Source organism: Notamacropus eugenii, chromosome 5 (genome assembly GCF_028372415.1).
Source record: "Notamacropus eugenii isolate mMacEug1 chromosome 5, mMacEug1.pri_v2, whole genome shotgun sequence".
Taxonomy (NCBI): Eukaryota; Metazoa; Chordata; class Mammalia; order Diprotodontia; family Macropodidae; genus Notamacropus; species Notamacropus eugenii.
This window is the reverse complement of record NC_092876.1, coordinates 337,647,783-337,668,064: the sequence shown is the minus strand read 5'-3', so window position 1 is coordinate 337,668,064 and position 20,282 is coordinate 337,647,783. Positions and strand designations below refer to the sequence as shown.

The 20,282-nt window shown below is 38.3% G+C and overlaps 1 protein-coding gene across 3 annotated transcripts in view; it reads right to left on the bottom strand.

The window, feature by feature from the left end:
• The window catches only part of ZNF148 (zinc finger protein 148), a 139,690-nt gene extending 119,754 nt beyond the window's left edge, over positions 1-19,936 (bottom strand). Inside the window, exons 1-2 of one of the 3 annotated variants that reach the window (XM_072613744.1) lie at positions 19,262-19,936; positions 18,817-18,955 (exon numbers count right to left, since the gene is read on the bottom strand). The gene's annotated coding sequence lies outside the window, so the exon portion shown is untranslated. The other 2 variants (XM_072613745.1, XM_072613743.1) reach the window with 2 other exon arrangements.
• Between the last annotated feature and the right edge of the window lie 346 nt (positions 19,937-20,282).

The following is a 20,282-nucleotide window of genomic DNA, read 5'->3' as shown; positions in this document are numbered from 1 at the left end:
CTCAGACTAGGGAGGCAGCTATCAGACTTTACTTTACATCAGACTACTTTGGAAGCACTGACAGCTTGCATGACCCCAGCCTGGGCTGTTCCTGAGATCCTGAAACAACATAACACTCAATACCCTGACAGCAGCAACAGGACTACCTCAGGCCCTTCCCTAAAGAAATACAGATCCCTAAGAGATCATAAAAATGGGAAAGGGTGCCATATGTACAAAAATATTTATAGCAGCATTCTTTGTAGTGGCCAAAAACTGGAAATCAAGGGGATGCCCATCAATTGGGGAATGGATAAATAAATTATGGTATATGTAATGGAATACTATTGCACCATAAGAAATGATGAACAAGAAAACTTCAGAGAGGCCTGGAAAGATTTATACGATCTGATGCTGAGCAAAAGGAGTAGAACCAGGAGAACTTTGTGCACAGCAACAACCACAGTGTGCAAGAGGTTTTTCTGGTAGACTTGGATCTTCACAGCAATGCAAGGATGTAAAAAAAAAAAAAATTCCCAATGGCAGAATGTAGCAGATCATGTGTGTGTGTGTGTGTGTGTGTGTGTGTGTGTGTGTGTGTGTGTGTGTGTGTGTGTGTGTGTGTGTGTGTGTGTGTGTATTATGTTTTGGTTTGTTATATGATTTCTCCCATTTATTTTAGTTCTTCTACACAGCATGACTATAGTGAAAATGTATTTAATAGGAATGTATGTGTAGATCCTATAGAGAATTGTATGCCATCTCAGGAAGGGAGGGGGGAGCTTTGAGGTAGGTAGGGGAAAAAAAAATTTAAGTTTTATGACAGCGATTGTAGAACACTAAAAATAAATAAAATTTAAAAAAAGAAAGAAATACAGAGAGCCTGGTCTTAATACAAAGTCCAAAGTCAGAAAGCAGGCTGGAAAAATGAGTAAACAAAAAAAGAAGCTCATCACAAAAAATCTATTATGGTGAGAAGAATGCTCAAGACAAACTCAAAAAAAGATCAATTTCAAAACATCCACAAGCAAAGTCGCAAAGAAAAACACAGCTTAGGTGCAATTTCAACCCAAATTCCTGGAAGAAATGAAACAAGAGTTTTGTTTTCTTTTAAAGTCTGAAAACAACTTTTTGTCAGTAAAATGAGAGCATGAGTATAAAAAACCAGAATAAAAACTGGAGCTTAAAGAAAAAATTGAAAAGGGAATTAACAGTTTGGGACAAAAGATACAAAACATTTCTTGAGCAACCAATTCCCTGAAAATTAGAGTGAACCCAAAACAAGCCAATGATTCACAACCAAAAAGATTTAAACCAAGTCAAAAGACCAAACAACAAAAAAAAAGAAGTGACCTAAACAAACAGATCAAGGAGAAAAAAAATTTCAGAATCACTGGGCCACCTAAATGCCATGACCAAAACAAGAACCTAAACATCATATTTCAAAAAATCTTTAAAGAAAACTGCCTAGAACTCTTAGGGGAAAATAGAACAAATTCACCATCACCTCCTGAGAAAAACATCCAAACGAAAATTTCCAGGTACATTATACCCCAAAATACAGAGCTTTCAGATCAAAGAAAAAAACACTGCAGTCAGAAAGAAAGAATTCAAGTATAGAGAAGTCACAGTCAGGATCACACATGATTTAGCAGCCACCAATATCAAGAAGCAGAGTTAAGAATGCCGTATTCCAGAAGGCAAAGGATACCTATAGGTTTAGAGCCAAAAATAACTTACTCAGCAAAACTGAATAAAATCATAAGAGGGAAAAAAAAATAGCCCTTTAATGATATAGAGAACTTCCAAGGATCTCTGATAAAAAGATCAGAGTTTTTTGATTTTTGAAGTTTTTTGAAATTTTGAAGTTTAAACACAGGAATTAAGAAAACCATAAAAAGGTAAACATTAAAAAAACCAATGATAAACGACTAGACAAGCATAAATTGTCCCCACTGAACCTTATCATCATCAGGGGTCACAAAGGAAGTCTAATTAGAAAGAAGGTATGGATTAGTTACATCTTGATGATCATAATAGAAGAATGGTAAAAGAGAGAAAAAGGAATGTAAAGCAGGAAAGAAAAGGTAAGGGAAATTATCTCATTATCAGGCTATGCAAGTAGATATTTATTAAAAACAAGAAAATAGGGGTGGGAGGAACTACCTGATACTTGAATCTTACTCTCATCTGAAATGGTTGAAGGAGAGAATAAACAAACACCACACACACACACACACACACACACACACACGGGTGTAAAAAATACATCTCACTCAACAGGGAAATGGAAAAGAGAGGAGGAAGAGTTAAAGGAGAGATTAGTCTTAAGCAAAACAAACTAAGAATATGCAAAAATATTTACAGCCCTTTTTGAGACAGTAAAATGGGAATCTGAGGAAATATCTATAAATTGGGGGATGGATGAACAAGTTATGGTATCTAAATGTGATGGAATTTAATTGTGCTGTAAAAAATGATGGAGATAGTTTCAGAGAAACCTGAGAAGACATATATAAACTGATGCAGAGAACAAAACATGGAGAATAATTTGTAAGTGACAGCAATTTAGTTAAGACAAATAACTTTGAAGGAATCAGGAACTCAGTGTAATCAGCAACAATGATTCCAGAGGACTAATAACAAAACATGTTACCCACCTCTAGGTAGATGCATATACATATGAAATGTATGAAAGTTAGGAAATAGAAATGGAGCTCATAATATAGCAGCTTGTACTTATAACATCTTTTAGATTGCAGAAGCTAATTATTTCTTTGATATGAAATGAAAATACACATATATATGTAATATATACATACATGCATATGAATGACAAGGCCAACGTGGATATTTGTTTTGCTTCACTGTACATGTTTTAATAGACAGTTTGTTTTTCTTTAGTTCTCAAGGGGGAGAAAAGGAGAAAGAGAAGGCAGATTTGTGCTAATTTAAAATACATAATTGTTTAAAAATAAAATTCAAAAGAAAATCCTTGATTCTAATTTAGATTCAGCCATTGCTTAGCTGTGTCAATGAATCTCATAGACTTGGTTTCCTAAACTGTTAAAGGTGTTTAACTAGAATGTCTTTAAGTTCCCTTCTAGTTCTAAAATTCTAAATTCCAAAATTCTTCCTAGACTTCACCTTTGAAGCACCATTGTGCTGTTCATGTGACAAGGACCTTACCTGTAGAGTAACTGATTTAGAACAGCTGTGCCACTGAAATCTCAAATTCATAATAAGTGAAGAATATTTACAGGTTCAAAGCATTTAGAAAAGTGTTCTTCTCAAACCATTAGCTTAAAATGTTCCATGACTATAGTTTCTTGGCCAATAAGGTTTTTGTTTGGAGGCTGGGGCAAGTCAAATAACTACTTTTGCTTTAAGGAGTAGGACAGCAAGGAACAAGAAGGGATGCTTTATAACAAGAAACAAGCCTCATCTACTTCCCAAATACTGGCATATTTAAAAGCTCTTTGCATGCGAATAACAATATATGGTAATGATAATACCATCATGTAATATTTTGAACAATATTTTAAACTGAAAAAAGTGAGTTGACCTAAGCATACTCAAATAAGGATCACTTAAAATTTTCCACATGGATTAATAAAGCTAGCACAGTTCCCCCACATTTTCCCTAGTAGTTATGGGAAAAGCAGACATTTTCAAATGCCTACTGATTTCAAGCTGCTCCTGAGAATTCCTGAATGAGAAAATCCATCCCCTAGCTAAATATTAGAAATACATCTCTATGTAAATAGGTATAATTTTTCTGCAAAGCTTACCAGAGAACCAACCTTTCAAGGCTGCCACTATCTCTAAGAATATCAATGTAAAGAAAATTATATTTTAAAAAGCTCCAACAGCAAACTAAGAAAAAACAGTTCATTTTCTGGTTAACTACTTAATAAATTAATTCAATCAATCACATTTTTCACTAAACACACAAATATTCAAGACTACTTAGACTAGTCCTGGATGGGTCACCAGATTGGGAATAAGAAAACAAAAATCTGTTTCTCAGATCCGCCAGACTTACTAGGTAACTTTAAGTAAATCATTCACATTTCAAATTTTGCATCTATATTACAGGACCACCATTTGTTGAAGATCAGCTGACAAAAAGCAAAGAAGCCCAGGACTGGCTTCAGTCCATCCCAATTAAGTGGTAGGACCTTGTTTTACTTTAAGAAATCTAAATTGCTGAATATAATTATTTGGACTTTGGTTTCAGAAGGCTTGAATTCAAGTCTTAGCTCTAGCATTTACTACCTATGTGACAGAAGAATATCTCACTCACTACAGACAGTGAAGAATGGGCTTTAATAACCCTAAAGGACTGTATAAACATGAGTATTATTACTATTTTATTCTAAAAGAGTTCTTATTTTTACTTACTCTGGTCTAACAAGAGGTTCATTTTTTTCCTATCATAGTTTAATCATGCCCTGGGGTTAAACACTATGAGCATACCAAAGAAATAATTAGCTTCTGCAATCTAAAAGACGTTTTAAGTACAAGCTGCTATGTTATGAGCTCCAACTTTTCTATTTCCTAACTTTTATTTAGACTAGTACAATGCTTGACACTTTTAAAATACTTTTTCTTAACAATACATTCCAATTCTGATGGCAAAAACAAAGCTCCTTAAGGTGGAAAGAGTGGCATTAAAACTTTGCCCCATGGCCTAATCTTGGCACTAAAAGGAGTGGCCCAGAAGAGACTGTTCCCTTTCAAAATAATAGACATTCAGGTTTTTACTTGTGTAATCGGCATGGGGCACAGTTGTGCTTTTTTTGGGGGCGGGGGGGGGGAGATGGTAGGGGGGATAGAACTGATGCTAAGGTGAAAACAATTTCCCTTGTCTAGTAGGGTCAATTATACATCTCATCAGATTTTTTTTCAGTTTTGTTTACTTTTTTTTTAAATACTGAGAAGTATGAATCTCATCCACATAAGGGGCTGAGACGGGCTCAATATGCTGATGTGGGTGAAAATCGATCTCGTAATTGCTAGTACTTCAGGTCAGCGTCCCGTCTCCCCGGCAGACACTTGTTTGCTGCCCAGCGAGAGGCCACTTCCAAAGTTTCCTCTTCTGGCTGAGCCAAGGAAGGGCAGAGAAGGGCGCTAAATTCTAAGCCCATCTACATATACAAAGCTCCCAGCAGCGCTGTCATTCCTGGAAATCCAGGTGACTGGGTGGCGTGGCTGAGACTGTTCCGGGCCCAGATCATACGGCCTGCCCTGACACGGTACTGGGGCCCACCGGCCCTACCGCAGTTCCAGGGCCCACTTAGCCGGCCGGCTTGCAGCCACGCGGAGAAACACTGGCAGGAAAAACCCCGGCTTTGCAGCGCCACCCTCTCCTATCTCGAGCACGCACGCGCGCGCACACAAACACAAACACACACACAGCGCAAAACAAAAGAGGGCAGTGGAAGTCTGTGTTGGACAGTAAGGAGGGATTGCAATGTTTTTTCCTTCCAATTCCTCCCCACTTTTCCCCCTCCCTAGCTCCAGCCCAGGGGGTCCGGGGCCTGGTCACTGAGTAGCTTTCCCCTGATGCGTACGTCAAGTGCGTGCAGCCTCCGCGGCTGAGGCCGCCCCGAAACCCGCCCCCAGGACCGACAGCCGCGGCCCCCGCTCAGAAGCGGGGCAAACTCCCAGGCTCCTCGCTCCCCGGAAGACTACTAGTCCTCATTGCCCAAGGCCTGCCAGACAAGGACACGCAGAAAACTGTTACTTTTCACTGCTCCTAACAAACACAGCCCTTCCCACTACACCCCAAACCTAGTTCTCTTTCTCCTTTCCAAGTCAACGTACCCGACCCTCTCATGTAACCACTTTCCAGCTGCATCCCAATAGCCAACGGCTATTCAATCCCCACCTCTAAAAGCTCATCCCAATCTGAAATCACTGTAGTCCTCCCCTATTTTCCTAAAATATAATCTCCCCCACAAAATAAACTTCTCCAAACCACCATTCTCTCCTATATCCTATTTTACTACTTTGAAATTAGCCTACTTAATTCCTTCCTAATTCTAGCTTCTTCATAAATCTCTTTAGACATCCCCCAATTATCTATACAAAACTCCTCCATAAATAACTTCAACAATCATCAGTTTTCTACTAAATAAATTCCTTAAGAAGAACATTCTCAAATACTGTATTTCACAAACATGAACTCTAAATAACTATTCTTGACTACTTTCAACCCCTCTAATCTAGCCTTTCTAAAATTTTACAAAAAACAAGCCCCATGCCCCTCAGCTTTGGTGAATATATCCTAATTTCTGGACCCACAATAATCCCTTATCAAATGACCTTCCACAATAACCAACCACTGAAATAGCTACTTCCTAGACATAACACCAAATTACCCAACAATGACCTTTTCAATAGTTCTCTAGTAATTCACAATTTTGAGTCATTACCTCTTTTTATCATTAAAAATCCCTACCACTAAACATTTCCCCAAAGCCTCTAGTGATGGAACTCAATCAAAATAACAATTTCTCTAGATTATTTTACATACCAAGAGTTATTTATCTATGTGCTCCTCCAGGATACTAGTTCCCCACCTCCCCAGCCCCGCCCCCCCCAGCTCCATTTCTGTCTTTGTATATACCCAGCACCAAGAATACCAGCTGGGTATTTAGCAATACAGTAGAAATAAAGTACTAGGTGCTTCATAAATACTAACTAGCTATTTTGAGTACCTTTTTAAATGTGTAAAAATATAAAGGATTGACCTAGGACAGGGATGGGGAACCTGTGACCTTGAGGCCACATGAGACTTTTGACTGAATTAAATCAAAAGGCTGCATTTAAGGTATCTAGAAAGCCACATGTGGCCTCAAGGCTGCAGATTCTCCTGGCTTGTCCTAGTATAACATGAAAACTAAGATTCAGGAAGTTTAAGTGACTTATCAATGGGTAGACACCTAGTAAGTATATGGTAAGTGGAGAGGGTCAAGAGGGGGTTGCCATTATGCCTCAGAACATGGTGCTTTTGGCTAGAAGGTACCTGGGAAGTATCTGATCAAATTCCCTCCTTTCATTGATAAGAAAGCCAAGGCCCAGTAAGGTGAAGTGGCATAAGAGGGCTATATCAGGTCCTCAGCCTCCCACCTCTACAATACATCCACGATCTAAAATTCTAGCTCTCAAATTCTGAGTCTATACACCCACAGAAAGAGAGGAACCAGTAGAGTATAACACTAATAAGCATTTTCTTGGTTGTTAAATTCTAACCCTACACAGAAAACACACGTCTCAACCTAGAGCTCCAAGCTGACAAATCCTACCTTCCCATTCACTTTTCCCTAAATATTGTCTTAAAATAACCACTTTATATCTCCATTATAAGCACTCTCAATACCTTCCTTCACAGATTATCTTCACTCAGTCATATCTCCTCCTCCACCCTCAATAAGATTCTGGTTCAAACTGGAGCCAGACACACTTTATCAACTCAAACTGATCCAGTATTTCTTCTCTGGTCTGCAATGAAAGTAATGGAATAATCCAGGAAAGAGCTTGAAATCAAATCAAAACCTTGGGGTTCTGGAATAGCCCCAGGTTCCAAATTCACTTCAATAATCCATGACTGGACCAGATGGCCTTTGGCTTCCCAGAGTGAACAAGTACCTAAGGCTAAACATGAACCAAATTAATATTGAGGGTGGGCAAAAGGCCCAAACAAACTATTGGGGGTTTTGCCACATTCTTCTCCCTATCACTTCATACTTCCATCCTAACTAAACCTGCCCTTTTCCTGACACTATCCACCCTAACATCCTAAATCATTAGACAGTCTTCATCTGGCATAGAGAATGCTGGGAATGTGCCCAGGTGAGAAGAATACAGGTCTGAACACTCAAAAGACTCAAAAGTAGAACGTCATCATAGAAAAACAATATATATTGATTATACCACCATATAAATAGGACAGAAAAAAAGAAACTATATACTTTAATGATAATGACCAAGCTAATTCTTAGGTAGAGAAAAATGTATCCTCTTTGCAGAAATGGAGGCCTATGGCTATGAAATATTACCTATGCTATCACACACAACTGGTATGCGGAACTAAGTTTTTTTTCCTCTTTTTTTAATCTTTGTTATGAGATAGCTAGATGGAGAGGAGAAAAGGGAGCAATGTATCTTAAAAATGAAGGTAATATAAAAACAAAAGATATCAACAAAAATAAAAGTTTTTAAAAAGAGAAATAGCCTGTCATGTATAAGAAATGGTACACAAATTTGTATGGCCTGGAAGAAGGATAAGAAGTTAGAATGAAGATGGGAATGAATACTTTAAAAGGACTCAAACTCCCCCAAAAATAGAAAGAACTGAGAAACCTCTGTAAGGTTTTAAAGGGATGCAGGATTAGGGAGAAGCAAGAAAGAATAAAAAGCAGTGATAGATAAAATTCCATATTGCTGATGAATAAAAGAGCAAAAGGCTGGAGGCAGGAATGTCACCAGAACTAAGATTTTCTTAGGGTTGAGGTGCCTAGATTCAGCCTAACATTCAAGTAATAAAAATCCAAGAAACAGTACAGAAGAACTTCAAATGAATATGTCAGAATGTGAAGGTCAGAAAGGTGGATTATTGGGAAGAAAGCTACATAAAAAAACCAATTATCTTCACAGAAATTGTGTGCAAAATAGAAAACAGAAAAAAAACAGGAGAGAATCAAATGACTAGAGTTAATAGATGTGGAAATCATGTATACAGAAGGCAAAGGAAACCTGATATAGAATGAACTTAACAAGAACTAAGCCTTTGAGGATGTTTAGTTAAAAAGCGCAAAGTAAAAAAGAAATTAGCAAAGGACACAAAAAAGAAATGATTCTAGAAGAATGAAGAAAAGCAAAACAATACAGTATGATTTGATATTCCTCAGGATATCACCTCCTTAATTTTACTCATCCATTTTTATTCATTGTATCTAATGCTTATAAACACACAATCATCCATTTTCAGTTATTGAATTTTAGGCAAAAAATAAGTAGTCTGGAGAAGAACCTATTTTTACTTTTCATCTTCATCATTTAACAAGTCACTTAACCTCAACAATTAATTACAGACCCTATCTACAGCTTCACACTATAATAAGTTTCTGGAAATCAGGAACCAATGTCTTATATTTCTTTTGGCATTCCTCACAACACCTAGTGGGTTAGTAAGAGCTAAATAGCTACTTTTTTTTTGGCCTCCCAACCCTTCCTGTTTCTGTTATATGTGGCCTTCTCCCCTTCACATTCAAATCCAACTCAACTGCCTACCTACCCATCCTATACAGAATCCCTGTCTTATTAAAAGGGGCAGCTAGGTGGTGCAGTGGATAGAACACCAGTGCAGGAGTCAGGAGGACCTAAGTTCAAATCTCACTTGAGACACTTGACACCCATTAGCTGTGTGACCTTGGGCAAGTCACTTAACCCCAATTGCCTCATCCTGGGTCACGGTCATCTCCAGTCATCTTGATGAATATCTGGTCACTGGATTCAGATGGCTCTGGAGGAGAAGTGAGACTGGTGACCTGCACAGCCCTCCCTCACTCAAAACAAAGTGAAGTGCAAGTCATGTTATCATTTCTCTGATGGCATGGTCTTCTTTGGCAATGAAGGACGAACACACACGTAAATAAACTCTGATCTAATCCAAAAGCTTTTTAACAAGTGTTTTCTCCACCCCTTCATGCAGCCTTACCTAGGAGATATGACTTTGCATCCCACCCCTTCTCCCACACCATTGTATAAAAAAGGAAGAAGAATCAGCTTGAGCTCCAATACCTCTTCCAGATCATCAACAACAAAGCTTTCTCTTTGTAAGTCCAAGCTATTTATCCACCAGTCCACCTTTTTCCAAATTGTCCTTATCACTTTTACTGATTTCATGAATAGTCTGTCTTACTTGACTTACTTCAGCACCTTGGCTAAAGTCATCAACTTCATCTCCTGCTACCATATTTGGCAACTTCAATATCTATGCTGATGGTTCATATGAGACCTGACTTACAAGTTTCTTAACCTGAACTCTTGTTATTTTCTCCATTTCATTTCAGTACCCATTAATACAATACATATCAATCACTGCCCTCAACAGTACATCTAAATCAACTCTGATTTCAAATGCTGAGTTCCCCTCTCAGTTTATAATGATTTTACATTCTACCTCTATGACAGAGAACCACACAAGATAAAATGAACCATTTGGATTATGTAAAATTTAAAACTTTTTGTACAAACAAATACAAAGTAATAAAAATTAGAAGGGAAGCAGGTAACTAGGGGAAAATCTTTGCAACAAGTTTCTCTGATAAAGTTTCTTATAGTCTTGGAAATGAGACCAGATTAAGGTTTTATATCCAAGTCTATAAGAAAACTGATCCAAATTTGTAAAAATAAACGTAATTTCTCAATTTTGAATGGATTTTTAAAAGGATTTTTAGAGGCAGATTTCAAACGAAGAAATCCAACCTATCAACAATCACATGAAAAAATTGTCTAAGTCACTAATAATTAGAGAAATGTAAATTAAAGCAACTCGGAAATTCCGCTTCACACCTATCAGACTGGCAATGATGATAAAAGAAGAAAATGTCAAATGTCACAGTGGCTATATGAACTAGTGGTACACTGTTGGAGGATCTGTGAATCTATCTAGCCACTCTGAAAAGAATCTGGAACTATGCCCAGGAAGAAACTGTGCCATATCCTTTGACCCAACTACACCACTAGTTGATCTATAACCCCAAAGAAATGAGAAAAGAATCTATATGTATAAAAAATATTTGTAGTATGGCTTTTCATGGTAGCCAGAAAATGAAAACTAAGTGGGCTTCCTATTGGGGAATGGCTAAACAAACTGCAGTATATCAATATAGTGAATTATCATTGTGATGAAATGGACAATTTCAGAGGAAACCAGAAAGACCTTTACATACTAATGCAAAGCAAACAGAAGCAGAATAACAATTTATACAATAACAATGTTATAGACGAAAAAGAGCTGAAAAACCTTAGAACTGGGATAAATGACATGATAAACCAGGAGTTCAAAAGAATGAAGATGAAACATGCCATTCACCTCCTGACAAGAGATAATGAATTTAAAATGCAGAAAGAGAAATGTCTTTTCAGAAACGGTTAAGGTGGGAATTTGTTTGCTGAACATAATTATGCATTGAGAGATCTGGTTTGGGGGTTTGCTCTTTATTTTTTTTTTTTCAATTTACTCAACGGTTGGAGAAGTGAGACGTTATTTTTTTTAAACTTGAAAATATTACTGAAAAATAAAAATAATAAATTACTTTTAAAATTCTACCTCTATCACTCCCTTAGCAGCTCACAAACATTCTCTCAAAACAGCAGACCAAAACTGTGCAGGTTCCCTTCTCTCTTCTAACTCCCCACCCACCTTGAATTCTATGGTAAACCACTTTAATCTTGCTTTTCACGGGTCTAGTCTGGCTCCCTTGATTTCTGCTGTGCCAACCATGTCAATCTCTAAACATCAGTTATGCCCACAGTGCCAAAAGTTACTAGAGTCATAACTGACTCAGCCCATTACAAATTCAGTGCTATCTAACCTTAGTTAGGTCCTACTGCTGCTTGCTCACTGGCTATGACATTCCCCAGAAATAAATTTCTAAAAACTAATTATTCTACTCTCTGTCTCTGTTACTCTCAATGACCTCCCTACTTAGCTAAGACAAAGTGATAAAGGCCTTCTGGCATAAATGAGCTTCCTTAACTTCTTTCCTATCTCCAAATTTCTCTGACTCTCCAACCTACTGACCTCTTCTCATGTGTAGGAAGAAGTGCACCTCCTCCTTCCAAGGCTGCCTCACGTAGTTGTTCCCGTTTAGTCCCAGCCAACTCTTCGTGACCCCACTCAGTTTTCCTGGTCAAAATACTGACGTGGTTTGTCATTTCCTTCTCCAACTCATTTTACAGATGAGGAGACTGCAGCAAACAGGGTGAAGTGACTTGCCCAGGGTCACAGGTCTGAACTCAGGTCTTTCTGGCTCCAGGCCCAGCACTCTATCCACTACAGCCCTTTGGTTCACATTCCTTCCAACTCCATGAATTACACTATTCTCTTCAATTGCTTCCTCTGTTCTACCTGTCTACAATCTCAATCACAGTTCTACCTATACATATACATATAAACATATATGTGGATATATATGTTTATATATATATATACACACATATATATAAAATCTTCATCCCAATATGTATGTATGTATATATATATATACATACATATATATACATATATATACATATACATCCACTTCAAGGTGCCATTCTTTTATCTTCAAACTTTTTGGGGGGAGGGGATGTAGGCAATTGGGGTTAAGTGACTTGCCCAAGGTCACACTGCTACAAAGTGTCTGAGGCTAGATTTGAACTCAAGAAAAACTCAAGATTTGAACTTAAGGGCACCTAGCTGCCCTTACCTCCAAAATTCTTAAAGAAGTCATCCTTGTTTTTCTTTCTTTTTCAGGACAGGAGGGGAAGGAGAAAAGCTAGTCTTTTCTTAAGTGGAAAAAATTAAATTAATTTTTAAAAAAAAATAAAAGTCATCTTTACTTCTTTACCACTCTCTTACTGTTTCCCCTTACAACATGGCTTTGGTCACCAGTGCTCAACTGAAACTGCCTTTTGAAAGTCATTAATGATAACAAAGTACAATTTAAGAATATAAGGTTTAGAGTGAAAGGACTGAGTACAAATTCCAGTTCTGGGTGACCATGGGCAAGTCACAACCTCTCTAGGCCTCAGTTTCCTCATCTGTAAAACAAAGGTAACTAAATAACCTCTAAATCCTAGTAACACTATAACATAGCCATGAGATATATAGTGTGCTGTACTAGATAGAGAGCTGGTCTCAGAGGCAGGAAGGCCTAGTTTCAGTCCCCACTGCATATATTCCCAAATACTTAACCTCAGAGCCCCCAGATAACTTCCTAAGATTACAAATTTCAGAAAAGCTGCCAACCTGCACTGGTAAAGCAAAATCTTAGACCTGTGTAATCTATGTTATCAGCTTACCAAAAAAAAAAAGATATCCCACTTGCCAAATCCAATGTCTCTTTCTCACTCTACGTTCTCAACATTTCTGCCACATTTGATGCTATCTAACCCCCCTCAATTCCTAATGGTTGCCACTGCATTACCCCTTAGTCATTTTTTCTTCTGACCATTCTTTTGCTGACTCCCCTTTCTATACTCTCTCCTACAGTGATTCCACAGCTTCTACTATGACCTCTAAATGGACAAATCCCTGTCTCTAGTCCCAACCCCTCCCAAGCTCTACTCCTACATTTCCACTGGCCTACTGGCCATCTATACATACACACCTACTAATGCTTGCAATTTAATGTTTAAAACAAAAAAACCTCACTTCCTACCAAAACCAATTCATCTTGGTTATATGCTATTCTCTGTCACCCTTGACAGAAATCCTGGAATTATCTGACATCTTCTTTGTCCCCCACTTTTAATTTTAATTGCCAAATATCATTTATTCTTTTATAAAGCTATAAAGCGGCTCCTATTGGAGCCTGCCTGTCCAACTCTAAGATTTCTATTATTAATCTCCATAATAATAAATCTCTATAACAAATATTTATTAACTATAATAATCCCATTCCCAGTGTCACATAGAGCAACAAAAAGGGTACTGAATATGGATTAAGTATCTGAGATCAGATCCTACACTTACTAGCTGTGTGACCTTGAGCAAGTCATTTAAATCTCTCTGCACCTTATTTTCTTCATCTGTCAAAAAAGGGGGTTAAATCAGATGAATGATTTCTAAGATTTCCTCTAATTCTTACATTCCATGATTACTCATTTTCCAATCTGTCCATATCTCTAACTTCCTAATGCATCAACTATAATCATGTCATCAAAAAATTAATGGCTCCCCATTAGCTACTGATTAAAAGCCAAACTTCTCCGTCTATAATTTGGGGCTCTAATCTGCCAAAATACCTATTTTGCTATTTCCCCATATGTCTGCATTCCCAACAATCTGAATTATATATCCCATTCCTCAAATACACATTATCCTTGTCCACCTTCTTTTCTGCTATACTCTCTGCCCTCCCCAGTCTATCCTTCATGGTATAGCTCAAATGCTATCTTTCCTGATCAACATGAAGACTGTTCTTCACTTCTCAGCACTCCTAGAGCATTTAATCTGTACAATTTAGAAGACATTTAGCAAATACTGTGTAGTACTATAAAGATCTGATTATATTGGTACAGTTCTACATATGAACAATGCTTGGCAGAGTACCTTATAAATAGTAGATACTCAATATATACTTGCTGAATAAATGGTGAGTTCATCGCACATATATATCCTCATATACCCACACTACACTATATTCCAGGTATATTAACTCAACAAGTGTTTATTGAGCATAAGTGACCATTCCCTATCTCCACAAAATCACCTAAAAAATCTAATCTGATGCTTCCAGTTGCTCCACACTATTGTTTTTTCTACTACCCTCTATCAATTCCCAGATATTTTCAACTTAATCTCTCCCAGTTATGACTGCTATTAGCATAAATTGCTATACAAAATCAGAAAAAGTAGCTATGGTTTCCCAAAGCACTATGGAAAGGCTATATGAACTGGTCATTAAATGGTAGAATTTTGATAAATTATCTCCATTATAAATGTCACTCAGTAACCTCTACATCTTTCCAATCTTCTCTTAAACATTTGTATATTCTCATCTTCTTCCTCCAGGTTGCTCTTCATGTAATCCTATTCAGAAAGTCCCCTCTTCCTTTTCTCCAAAACATCCCTGTCTCAGTTCACTGCAGAATACTAGCAGGTGTATTCCAAACTACCACAATCCCCTTTATCATCTCTACAACACCTGATCCATTCTCCTCCATTTCCTCCATCAGATACTTCCCTTCTTTCTTCATCTGATTCATTTCAGTTACTGCTTACACTCAATTTTCATATCCCCTACAATGATTCATCAAACCCAACTCTTAGTCTTTCCAGTGATTTCCCAAAACTATGCCAAAAGTCCTTTCATTCATTCAGACATCTAGACTACATTTAGATAGAAGTTTGATTCCATTCTGTTTCCCTCCTGCATCTCCAAATCCATTAAGTTTTCCCAGTGATTCTAGGTCATAATGGTTTCTCCCTTCTCTGAACTCCTTTATCTTTTTTGCTATTTCTCTCATTTTGGTACTTAATCACATATTTCCTTATGTTGTGGAATATGACTATAATGTGGCATGTGTAGTATACCAGAATACATATATCCAGGAGACTGCAGTCCTTCAAAGTGGTCACCTGTAGGGTAGGAGGGTCTGCATTTATTTCAATAATGTTTCCCTTGTTTAAAAAAATTTTTTTTGGAACAATATTGAGACAGCTATAAACTTTTCTACTCTTTCCACACACGTCTCACTACCTTATAGTCTAAAATTTTAACCAAAATCATTATCTAGTTTGATCATCCACCTAATTCAATGAACTTAGTCCTGAATGACCTGGTTCTATCCAAAAATTTAAAACATATTTAAAGGATCACAGAGAATATTCCAAAAAACCTGCAGATGGTTCTAAAGGTAATTCCAAAAGAGAGGTTCTAAAAAACATTTTGAACAATGGCATCCTTGAAATAAGTTTATTATTCTACAGGGTGACAACAGTACACATTTATAACTTAAAACAAGGTTGTTTTTTTTTAAAATCTGTTATATTGACACTTCACATTATTACTTAACTGTTTCAAGTGTTTTATTTCCCCTCAGACAAGAAATTATGTTGTGCACTTTTCTTAATCCCTGAAGTATGTAATAGCAAATATTTCATACACTGAATCAAATCCTTGCACCAATACAGATCCCACCCGGCCTGCAAGCAGTTATAGAGTGGAGAACCAAAGACTAAACCAAGTTCTATTATAGGCCAGACCAACTCCAAACCAAAGAGAATTACATTTGGAGAGAACCTTTGGGTCACTTTATACATTAGATACTGTTGTTAAAGACCCATTTTCACCTAAATCTAACGTAATTTGTCCTGTCCAATCTCTTCTACACTTCACCTCCTGCAAAAGCTAAACATTTTTTTCTCTCCTCCCCATGAACAGTTCCCCTGCCAAAACCACCTTCCATGCACTTTCATTTTTGTGTTTGTATCACTAGCACCAAAGTGCCTGGCATGTAGTAGGTACCCAATAAATGTTTTGGAATTTAATCTAACTGAATACTGCTGTTTTCCAAAAACATCATATCCCTTCCTACTACACAATCCTAATTCTCCCTCTATCTTGGAAAGTCCCACCATTTTCCTTACCAGTAACATACTCATGTGTGATACATGAGGTAGCTAGGTGTCACAGTGAATACAGAGCACTGAACCTGGAGTCAGGAAAACCTAAGTTCAAATTCAGGTTCAGACAGTTACTAGCTGTGTGACACTGAGTAAAACACTTAACTTCTGTCAGCCTCAGTTCTTGTTCTTAAAAAATTCAAGAGCTACTGTGAGGATCAAATGAGATATTTGTAAAATAATTTGCAAACCTTATGCTAGCTTTTTAACAACTAATTCAACAAACATTTTAAAATCATTACTTTGTGGTTAGCACTGTACTGATTATTCTAAGGGATATGAATGAAACAGGATATACATTCCCTTACAGTCCCCCAGAATACACTAGCCTTCAAGAGATTAAAATCTAGCTGGGGAAACAAGATGGACATCCATGAAACAATCAATAGAACAATTCTTAGGAAATATATAAGCAGTTGCATTATTGTATTTTGTTTATACTATATGTAGCTGTTAAGGTAATTAAAATTAGGGAAAATTCATGAAGAACTGACTTTATTTAGTCTGGCAATGCTTGCTAAGGAGAGAAATCTTAAGATGAACCTCCCAATATCTATGAGCCTGGTTCCAGGACGCACTGTTTAACGGAAGGATCATTGAACTTAGAATCATAACAGGATTGCAGTTCTAATCCTTACTAGTTTTATGACCAGGGCAAATCATTTAACCTGAACCTGTCTCCTCAATTATAAAAAGGGGATATTAACATTTATACTTCCTATTTCATAAGATTCACATGAAGAAGATAAAATACTTTGTAAAAGTTAGAACACTATATAAATGTGTTATTAGTACCGCCCACATGCCTCTCACATATTCATGTAGAAATCCTACGTAGGTCAATATTTTAAACCATTCTGATACCTCAAAAACCTTCCTTTAAAACTATCACCTATCTCTTTAACTATCCTATTGAGGCAGCATGGTATGGGGGAAAAAATAAAATACTTGGAGATAGGATACTAGGATCCCTCTGTGACTATGGACAAGTCACTTAACCTGAGCCTGAATTTCTTCTATAAAATACTTTTTTTTCCTCATAAGCTTCAACTGTCCCTGACTATAACTAAAGTCCTCCAAGTACTTATAAATGCCCTCAGATTCATGAACCATTGTCATTTACCCTTTACATAACCTTATCCTCCTTCCACAAATTGGCTACTACTTCAATTCTGCAGTAACACCACCCCTCCTTTTAAAACAGAAGATCTACAATAAAGGACTGAAAAGGATATTAGGAATTGCTGTTCAGCTGCCTTCCCCTGCACCCCAACTCATACACACAAATAATTCCAAAAATCCTCAAGAAGAACATCACACAATAAGCCTAGTAACTACCTTCAAACTCTAAAACTCACTATCTAGCAGCTTTATTAATCTGAAACTTGAATTCTTTATGCTACGTTTTCAAGATTTTTTTCTCTGATTTCCACAAAGCTCATTGGCTCATGTATTCTTGGAACTGAAAGAAATCTTAAGAGACCAGATAATGTAAACCCAAAGCACCTTTAACAAGTGGTTGCCATACCTCCCCAGGGTCTGAGGCTCACTATTTCATAAAGTAGTCCTCCTTTCTAGATATACAACACTGATACTTAGTACTCCATTTCTTATTCCCTCAAAGGCCCATCCAACAACACTTCCCTTGCTGTTCCTCTCAAGTTGTCTTTGACATAATGCATTTCATTTTCCTTACCACTCTCACTTTTCCCATTGTCCCTACGTATAGCTCTCCAGGGTGCCACTTCTAATGATTTTTCCCCTTCAAAGATATCCTGCCCTTTCAGAGATTCCCTTCATTTGCTCACCTCAAACTGCATATTTTCAATTCTCCCCTCCCTCACTCTGTTCATAACCTTCCCAAGACACCCCCATCCCCTATGAACCATCTTGTCCCTATGAAAGCAGTTAAGCAAAGTGTGCAATAAAGAGTTGTATCTCACCTTTCTAATCCAACTCAATTTTTAAGTTCTTAAGGTAGGTCTCAGGGTATATATGACTACAGAATAGGGTTCCTCCTTGGAGATCTTTCCCAGAATGACTTTTTAGTGATCAAGTTCAGCTAAAATCAGTCTTGTTCCTGTTATGGAAAGATTCCAGTATTCCTTCCTGGTAGGATCCAAAAGACACCCAGCCTGTTAGGGTTCCTCGAGATAGACTACAGAATAACAAAGAGCAAGTCCTGAACTCCTTTTGTCACCCAAAAGACTAGAAGAGACTTCTGAATCAACCCAAATCCAGGGGCACACCTTCTGGGCTTGGGCTAATATATTTTTCTTCACAGGACATCTGCTAAAGTAGAAGAATTCAGAGGAAATCTCTGAGTAAGAAAACTACTACTGACACCCTCTTATGCCAGACACCTTCTCTCTTCCTCTGGTACCCTCATCATATCTCAAGTATTCCCTCCCAACATCATGTGAACATACCTGAGACTTCAGTTTCCTCTCTGGCAAAAACAGGAAGTTGGACTAGATGATCTCTTAAAATAGTCTTCCACTTCTACAACTTTATGAAGCAAGTCTTTCCCAACCAACCCTTCCAACTCGGGGTCCTCCAAAACAGAATCTGGGATTTAAATATATTATTGAACATGGCACTGGACTCTTCCCTTTTGTCTACCATTCTAGTAATATACCCTCTAGACTAGATCTGATATTATGGTCACAGCTCTCTTGCATCACATTGGCAATATAGCTGACAAACAAACACATCCAATAAAGTTATTTCTATTATGGCATTTTCCAAAATGGTTTTCATTAGACTACTGGCATGTTACTTTAAGTCTGCTAGAATTTCAAAATCATAGCTTGTTGCCTTCATTCCAGGACTATCAAAAAGGTTCAGGTCTGATCTAGGCCTCTACAGAATTACCTTAAGTCATCCTGGACCAAATGAAAGCTCCAAGATCCATCCCCACAGCAAGTCCAGCTTATTAGATGAACAGAATGACAAAACAAGAGGAGTCCTGAGCTGATACAAATCAGGGTTAGGAGGAGACCAGGTACTCTCCGGGGCTTCCCTCTCATTCAGTGACCCTTCTCTCTCCTACCTCTGTCTCTAACACTTCACAGACCCTCTTGCCTTGGACATATGCTTTTATTACTAGATGCTCCTCAGAGCCATTCAATCCTTTCCACCTTTCCATACATGTTCCCATGCTGAGCATCCTCTGACTGCCAACGACTCCTCTAGATACCCCTTCATTCCCCCACCATAGGACACCCTCATGGTTCCTGACACTCCTACCACCCCCACTGTGTCCTCCCTACGCCCTTCCCTCCAGTCTTGGTCCTTCCCATCTTCCCAAAGCCACTGACTCGATCAATCAGCACCAAGTTGATGCCTACTGTGGGTAAGATACTCCAACACGGCTTCCCTGACTCCACACGCCCCCTGGCCCCCTTCTCCCTAAAACAGCTATGCCTCTCCTTCTGGCCCTTCCCTCCAGTCTTGGTCCTTCCCATGTTCCCAAAGCCACGGACTCCATCAATCAGCACCAAGTTGATGCCTACTGTGGGTAAGATACTCCAACACGGCTTCCCTGACTCCCCACGCCCCCTGGCCCCCCTCTCCCTCCTCTCTTCTCATTCCGGCTATGCCTCTCCTTCTGGCCCTCCCCTTCCAATCTCACCCTCTCTCTCCTCTTCCCTTTTAAACCTTCCCTCCCTTCCCGACACTCTCTCCACCCTCCGACAGTGCCTCCCCTCACACCTCAATTCCTTCCCCACCCCCTCCTGCTCCTCTGACATCAACTTCACACTTTCAGCCTGGTGTCCGTCCGTCCCTTCGGACAGCCCTTCACACCTCGGGGACCCCCCCTCACACGCACACGCACGGACACGCGCAGCCCCCTCCCCTCCTCTGACAGCCCTTCCTCCCCTCCATCACACTC